The following is a 6,155-nucleotide window of genomic DNA, read 5'->3' as shown; positions in this document are numbered from 1 at the left end:
GTATCAAGAATTAATATATGTTAAATAAAAGTATAAGACGTAACCTCTATTTACAAACCTAGACTTATGTTGCTCATTGCTTGGCAAGGCAGTGACTCCTCGTGTGCGACCACTAGTGAAGCAGTTGCTCGTCATCTGATGAGCCAGTGTTTGCCTCACGTGCGGTTACTTCACGGGCAATCACACACAAAGCAATTGTTGGTCACTTGGTGAGATAACGCCTGACTCATGAGCGATCATCGCTCGTTTCCTCGTTGACCATCACTCGAGCGGCTGATGCTCGTTAGCTCATTCTCAACGATAGAATTTTATTTTATTGAATAAGAAATAAAAAATCAGATTACTTTTGAATAGTGAATTCCACGTTTGTTGCGGAGAGTAAAGGAGACTATGCTGCGAGTATGTTTAGGGTAAAAAAGAGTTAAAATTAATATATTTATTAACTTATAAATATATTTATAATGACTTTTATAAATTTATCATTTTAATTTGATATTTAGAAAATTATTTTTCAATTTGATATTTTAAAATTGATCAGCGCATGGAAATGACCAATTAATGGGTTTATAGGGCGCTGATGTCTAAAAAAAATCAAAATTATTAATTACGTGTCTAAAAAGGAAGGTGGGGCTGGAGCCCACCTTAGCCCAAGGATGCCTCCACCCTTGTGTGCTTTAGAATCGCATTGTCTTCAATTAGAAATAAATTAACTTAAAATTACTATTATCTGTTACAAAATACATTAATCAATTGCTGAGAGGAGATCATAAATTTCATATTTTTAAATAATATAATATTAATAATGATAAGTGGACAAAAAATATAAATGTTTTTATATAATAATTTTTAAATAAATGTTTTAATTCAAATACTTAAAATTATTCCATAAATATTAATTTAACTATGTAGCTTAAAAATTTAAAACAAATAGATTTCATATTAAAAGTGTGAATCAAGAGAAACAGATAGAGAAATAAAACCTAAAGTTAGTAGTTGTGGATCTTACTCTTTTTCAGAGTTTGTGATGGTCGTGATAATTGTGACGGCTGTTTTTGATATTTGACAAATTGCTTGAGTAATACTTCATGATTGGGCACCTTGGTTGATATCTTGCATATCTAGAGTCATCTGCTTTAGTCTTTAGAATCGCATTGTCTGCAGTTTCAACTTCACCATTATATAGAGTTTTCTTTCAGGAATGGTAGGCGATCAAACTCAATGCAAGAGAAAGAAATAAGAATAGGGAGAGAAAAAAAATTAATTAGGTCTAGGGTTATGAGTTTAATCAATATAAACATAGAGTTAGATGGAGATATATTTTTTTTGAAAGAAAACATTATCATCAAAGCAATTAAAAATTAAATTGTTTGAAAAATTCTATTAACTATTTCTAAAATAAGATATCATTGATAAGAAAAGATCATATATTTTGTAAAATATAATATATAAATAGTAAATAATAGTAATTATCAAAATTTTAAAATAGATAAATACCATTCAAATAAATGTGAAGTATTAAATATTAATTTAAAATTATAATTTTTTTAAAAATAAATAGATTTTTAAGAGCATTGAGATACTACTAAAACAGTCACCACAATTTTAAATGTACCGCATTAAAATTAATTTTATTTAGAAAGTAAATTAATGAAATTATTTTTTTTATTCTCATTTGAATTTTTTTATGGTTAATTAATTATAATTGTAGTATTTATTAAAGTTAAAAAATGTGCGTAATGTTAAAAGAAAATATGTTAGTAATATAATCAAATTATCCCATTTTTTTTCCCATGTCGCTTTGAAAATTAAAAAAATTTAATCATTCAAAACTTAAAGATAAGTCTAACGAATTAAGATCAATATGATTAAGATGTTAATTCAAATCAGAGTAAATATCCACAAAACAAAAAGTGAGTAGTTATCCAAATAATTATCAATGATTATTTATAGTCTATCCGAAGAGTGAGTAGTTATCCAAATAATTATCAATGATTATTTATAGTCTTTCCGATAATTATCGGAAAAGTGAGTGGTTATCCAAATAATTATCGATGATCATATATACTCTATCTGATAATTATCAAAAAAAAAAAAAAAAAAGACTAGTTATCCAAATAATTATCGATGATATATAAAATATGTTGATTAAATCATAAATTATTTTATAAACTTTATAATAATTTACATTCTCCTACTTATATATTTTATAAAATTGAATATTCAACAACAATGGTTGGATTAAATCATGATGATAGGCCCTCTTATATTGAATCTTATCTCAAATAAAAAAAATATCTAAACATTGTTGGATCAAGCACTACAAGACTAAATATTTCGTTTTTGAAAGTTATTTTTCCGTCACTAAAATATATTTGAAACGGAATACTTCATCTTAAAATTTTGTTATTGAAAGTCTCGTTGCTAATTTTGAGATAGAACTATTCCGTCTCTAATTTCATAAATAGATTGAAAAATCATTTATAAATCTGTTTCTAATTAGATCATGAAGAACTTATTTTGGAATATAAATTATGTCTCTAATTTTATTTTAAATCTATTATTAGTCTGTCTTAAATTATATAACAAATATAATTTTAATCTATTTATATATTTATTTACAATTTTTTTATAAATCCATATATAAATTTTCTAATATTGTTTTAAATCTGTCATTAGTTTGTCTCAAATTATATAAAAAAATATAATTTTAATCTGTTTATAAATCTATTTATAATCATGTTTATAAATTAATATATAAATTTCGTCCCTAATTTTATTTTAAATATGTCATTTCAAATATTATTTTACCAAAAAAATTACACATTTTAAATAAATTAAAAATATTTAAAACATTCAAAAGTATCATATAATAAATACTCATATCATCCAATTATTCATATTATCTTACTAATTCTAATCTTTATTTCGCTTATCAAGATCCTCTTAGATATAAAGTATCCCACCTCTTGAATCATCTTACGAATCATCTCTTTGAGGATTTCTTCTCTTTGTCTATTTTCCTCCATAAGTTTTTCTTCTCTTTCTACATTCCTCGATTAGTTTTTCTTCTCTCTGCCTATTTTCTATGATAATGAGTTTCAATTTTTTTTAGCTTTCAATAATTTCTTTTTTCATTCTTTTCATTGGTGCATATTTCATTGAAGCTTCCATTGTATGATCTTCTAAAGTGTTGATTGTGTCAAAATCCATACACCCTCCCCTTACATTGGTCACCCACCATATCACATCATGATTTGAGATTGAATGAAGGATGAGGAGAATGATCATCAACATTTTATCTCTTTCTATATTATTCATGTCCAAATTACAATAACTTATATTAGTTTAATAAATATAAAAATAAATATGTGAGATGTTGATATGATATAATAAAAATTAATGAATAATTAACTATGTGAACTTATACTAACTTGGGCTGATTTATTGTCCACAAACTCTATGATATCTCGCTTCCTTTTATGCATTCGTTCAAAAATATCAAATTCATCCACTTCTAGGCCTATTTTTTTTCTACAATTATATATAACATATGTCAACACATAACAAATCATATAAGATACATTGAGTTTAAATCTAAATATAAAATTTTGATAAATGAGATGTGTAAATTATTGAAATAAATACATAAATACCATCCTCTCATTGTGTGCCCCAAAAGAAATTGAACCCCTGGTATGTTTGATAATAGATCCATCCATCATTATCATTTTATTCTTACGAGTAACATCATATTTGATCTTGTGATTTTATTTATTCCAATGATTTTTAATTAGGTCATTCCAGATATTAGCTTCTATGCATTCAAGCCCCCTATCTATCATATATAATATATTTGGTTTCCTTCTTAAATCTTCTTGTGCTGATGATAATGTTGCTTTCTTAGCCAAATGAAACCTCTCACTTGCATTATCATTCCATATCTTTTTCATTTCTCTGTCTATAAAATTATCCCATTTTTATCTTAACTACACTAAATCCAATACACAATCAATGGTTATAAATAATATCAATGGTGAATTAATTCATACAAAATGAGATTTATGTTTTTAAGATTTAAAATATATTACTTACCTTAAAATTTTTCCAAAGTAAATTCTTAATATCATTAGACACCTTTTTCCACGTTGGCCACATTTCTTAAATCATTTCTTTGATATCATTTATAATTTCACGAGGAACCTCAATTTCAACAAATCTAAAGACAACAAAATTAAAAATATTATAATAAAAAAAATAATTTATTACAAAATAGACACAAATTTGTCCTTGCCCCTCGAGCGCTTTAAGCAAGAGAGACGATAGGGAGTGAGAGTTGTCTGTAGGGCTCTGGATTGCAATAACCATGAGGGTTTTCTTCCAAAGAGTGAGAACTCCCGATCTACACTGCTATTTTGAGGTAGAATCATACCCATTCTTTGTTGATTCTGCAAGGAGAGAAAGTTGTTGATGAAACACTTATCTCTGAGGGTTCAAGGCCTTTGATTCGCCTACCCTAATAGAACTCGAGTCTAACTACTACATGAGATTAAGTCTCGCATGACTAGAGCAATAAGAATAGCTGTGCTTGACCCTAAGGGTTGGTATAGAGCAATAAGAACAACCCTACTTGCCCCTAAGGTTGGTAGAACACACGATGTCACTCTCTTTCGAACTTGACTTCTCTTCTTGAGTCGATTCTATTTCAATTAGGAACTGTACAATAGCTCAATTTGAGAGTCCCGTCCAAGGCCCTCTCTTTGCTTCCCATGATTGTAAAATGCACGAAGTGATTCGCTTAGCCTTTGGGGATAATAAATTGAGCCTACTCTTTGGTCAACCAATATATGAAGTTATACTAATAGGTACTGCTACATGGGCTAAGCCAGATGATGCCTTTTTTTTCTACTCTTTCCTTTCATTGTTGGAAGTTGGTAAGGATTAAATCTAGCTTCCTTATTTGACCAATCACATTGTCCTTTTCCCTCTGCCTGCTTTGCCAATCGGTAAAACTCTTTCCTATCATAGGCTAGAAGGCGGGTCTTTAGGAAGGTTTAGGGTCCCTCGGCCTTGGATGGTCTGTGCAATGTCAAACGTTCCCTAAATAATATATCCTCGCCGGGTGACTACCCCGCTGTTTAGCTTCCTACTCCTAGGCTCTAGAGGGTCAGGTAATCGTAACGGAGAAGGCAGAAGACTAGACCAAGACCATCTAACTCGGATGTGGACAGCGGTAGTTGATGGAGTAAGGGTGAGATTCAATGCCAAGGCAAGTGAGGACAAGCACATAGATTGAGAAGGTCTCTTGTAGATTGACTTATTCAGCGAAGAGGGGCTAGGTGGTGATCAGAATAGGGAGGCAGGCTTCAACACAGTCGAATATGACCTTGCTCCAACTCAAGCAGAGCGGAGACCTACAAAGAGGAAGTAACTCGCCGCTCGAGTGTTATTGCTCCTTAGTCGCCTGTCTTGACCGCTTCGGATGAGAGACTTGAAGGCCAATAAGAGTGTCACCGAACAGAACCTCAGCTAAAAGGTAGGTGCAGAGCCTAGTTCTTGATTAAAGGCGATAGGCTTAAAAAGCAAAGGCTTCTCCTTCGCGAGACCTTTCTTTGACCAACTTGGCCAACTTGCTAGGAATTTTCACTCCTATGCGTTGGTCCTCTCATCTCCATTCCTTGTTCTCTTTCTTCTTGGGCATTCCTTAGCTAGGTAGTTCGAGTGGGACCACACCTATTGACTGCCCTCTTGATATGGGGAGAAGGATATTACATTGTGGAAGGCTACGAACCTATCTTCTCTGTCTCCAAAAGGAGGAGCTCTCTCTATAGGTAATTCGAGGAAAGAGAGAGAAGTAATTGGAGAGTAGACAACCAGTTTTGAACTTACAAAAGATAGAGGAATTAGGCTCCTAATTAGGGGTCATCGTGGATCGGGTTGATTCGATTTTTGGGATAAAAAATTATCTGGTCCTACTAGATCGGATAATGTAATATCATGACCCTACATCCGACCCTATATCCGGCGGTTATTATGTATTAAATATCCGACGGGTTGTCAGTTATTTGGATATCCGACCCTATATCCAATGAAATATAAAATATAAATATAAAATAATAAAAAATAAAATATTTTAAAATGATAATAGACATTACTCA

Source organism: Zingiber officinale, chromosome 3A (genome assembly GCF_018446385.1).
Source record: "Zingiber officinale cultivar Zhangliang chromosome 3A, Zo_v1.1, whole genome shotgun sequence".
NCBI lineage: Eukaryota > Viridiplantae > Streptophyta > Magnoliopsida > Zingiberales > Zingiberaceae > Zingiber > Zingiber officinale.
This window is presented reverse-complemented; position numbering follows the sequence as displayed.